We start from the raw sequence: 3,000 nt of genomic DNA on the forward strand, positions 1-3,000 counted from the left end.
AAATGCAACTGCCCGGTCTACCTTAAGGAGTTGAAGGAAAAGTGGGATGCGGGGCAAACCTCAGGTAATATATATATGGTATATATAGAGCTTAGTATTACTTCTTCTAATACATGGGTATTAGACACTGGATGTGGAACTTACATTTGCAATTCTTTGCAGGGGTTCAAAAGAAGTAGCAAGCAAACATGAACATCAAGTCTCTTTATGGGTAATGGAGCCAAAGTGCAAGTGAAGGCTCAAGGAGACTTTGTATTAAAGCTTCCAAGTGGTTTGGAACTTATTTTGAACAATGTTTTGTATGCACCGGATTTATGTCGAAACATTATTTCAATTTCCCGTTTAAAACAATGTGGTTTTTATCTTAATTTTGTTAATGATGATATCCACGTTTATTTAGATAATGTATTCTATTTTAAGGCTTCGCCTTCAAATGGAATTTATGAATTGGTTCATGATGACACATCATCTAGTAGCTCAATATACCATACTAGCACCAAGAAACTCAAAAGGGATTTGAGTGATTCCTACTTATGGCATTGTCGCCTTGGTCACATAAACAAGAATCGAATGCATACACTTCAAAAGAATGGCCTTTTGAAATCAAATGAACTAGATTCGTTTGATGTATGTGAATCTTGTTTACAAGGCAAAATGACTAAAGCACCTTTCAAAGGGACCTACGAAAGGGCTAAGGACTTATTGGGTTTAATACATTCGGATGTATGTGGACCCTTTAAGCCCACAACTAGGAATGGTGAAAGATACTTCGTTACTTTCATTGGTGACTTCAGTCGTTTCGGATATGTCTACTTGTTAAGACATAAGGACGAAACTTTTGAAGCATTCAAAGAGTATCAAAACGAAGTACAAAATCAACTCAATAAGACAATCAAGGTACTTCGTACTGATAGAGGAGGTGAGTACCTAAGCGATGCTTTCCAAGATCATCTTAGAAGTTGTGGGATTATCTCGCAACTCACTCCTCCTGGAACACCCCAACTGAATGGAGTTTCCAAAAGGAGGAACCAAACCCTAATGGATATGGTTCGATCTATGATGGCTAGAAGCTCGTTACCTCTATCATTTTGGGGTTATTGTCTATACTCCGCGGCTCGTATTTTAAATATGGCCCCAACCAAGAAAGTGGAACGAACACCTCATGAGATGTGGTTTGGAAAACCTCCATCTCTATCATACTTAAAGGTATGGGGATGTGAAGCTTACCCTAAGCGTTACGTCCCTAATAAGTTAAATGCTCGATCCACAAAGTGTATCTTCATAGGATATCCCAAGGATAATATGGGATATTATTTCTATGATCCCTCCGAACAGAATGTATTTGTTGCTCGGAAGGCTGAATTCCTTGAAACTAAGTTCCTGATGGAAGGTGATAGTGAAAGTAAGATAGATCTTGAGGAGGTTCGAGATCAAGTAGATGATACACAATTGGTTGATACTAGCACTCAACATGAAAATGTTGAGAATGATCAAAATACACAAGACGTTCGCAGATCTGGTAGAATTAGTAATCCTCCTGAGAGATATGGGTTTCTCATGGATGGTTGCTATGTGGTTGATTTGGATGAACCAGCAAACTACCAAGATGCTTTATCAAGGATTGATAAGGATAAATGGCAGGAAGCCATGAACGCTGAGATGCAATCCATGTATGACAACCAAGTTTGGGAACTTGTTGCACAACCTGCTGGCTCTAGGCTAGTTGATTGTAAATGGCTTTTCAAAATGAAAACCGACATACATGGAAACTTGGATACATATAAAGCTAGACTTGTAGCAAAAGGTTTCACTCAAACTCAAGGGGTTGACTATGATGAAACTTTTTCGCCTGTGGCAATGCTAAAGTCTATTAGGATATTATTTGCCATTGCTGCTCACTATGATTATGAAATATGGCAAATGTATGTCAAGACCGCTTTCCTAAATGGATATCTTGTGGAAGATGTCTATATGGTTCAGCCTGAAGGTTTTGTTGATCCGAAATATCCTAAAAAGGTATGCAAGTTAAAGAAGTCAATCTACGGATTGAAACAAGCATCTTGAATGTGGAATCATCGTTTTAATGAGGAGACCGAGAAATTTGGCTTCATCAAAAATGGTGATGAAGCTTGTGTATACAAGAAAGCTAGTGGGAGCGCTATCATGTTCCTTATACTATATGTGGATGATATATTGTTATTTGGAAATGATATTCCGGTAATGAAAGGAGTTAAAACTTGGCTAAGTAAATGCTTCTCCATTAAGGATCTTAGAGAAGCACAATACGTTTTGGGGATTGGGATCTACAGGAATAGATCCAAGAAACTGATAGGTTTGAATCAAAGTGCATACATTGAAAAGATCTTGAAAAGGTTCAAGATGGACAACTCTAAGAAAGGTTTGGTACCTATTCAAAGAGGAACGCCTCTCAGTTCATCTCAGTGTCCTACCACGAAAGATGAACAAGAGAGAATGAAGAAAGTCCCGTACGCATCTGCTATTGGGTCAATCATGTATGCAATGATATGCATTAGACCGGATGTGTCATGCGCTCTTAGCCTGACAAGTAGATACCAGAATAACCCAGGAAACAGTCATTGGATTGCTGTTAAAAGTATATTGAAATACCTTAGGAGGACTAAGGATATGTTTCTTATATACGGGTCTGGTGAGGAGGAACTCACTGTAAAAGGTTACGTGGACGCGAGTTTCCAAACTGATCGAGATGATTCTCGATCACAATCCGGTTATGTCTTCACGTTAAATGGAGGTGCAGTCTCTTGGAAGAGTTTAAAACAGGATGTTGTTGCTTTATCCACTACAGAGTCGGAGTACATCGCCGCATCATTGGCAGCTCAGGAAGCTGCATGGATGAAGAAATTCATCGACGACTTAGGAGTAGTCCCTTCCATTCAGGACCCTCTTGAGATCTTTTGTGACAACGAGGGTGCGATTGCTCAAATCAAAGAACCTCGTGATCACCAAAAGACCCGTCACATT

This window comes from Rutidosis leptorrhynchoides, chromosome 2 (assembly GCF_046630445.1).
Source record: "Rutidosis leptorrhynchoides isolate AG116_Rl617_1_P2 chromosome 2, CSIRO_AGI_Rlap_v1, whole genome shotgun sequence".
In the NCBI taxonomy this organism is placed as follows: domain Eukaryota; kingdom Viridiplantae; phylum Streptophyta; class Magnoliopsida; order Asterales; family Asteraceae; genus Rutidosis; species Rutidosis leptorrhynchoides.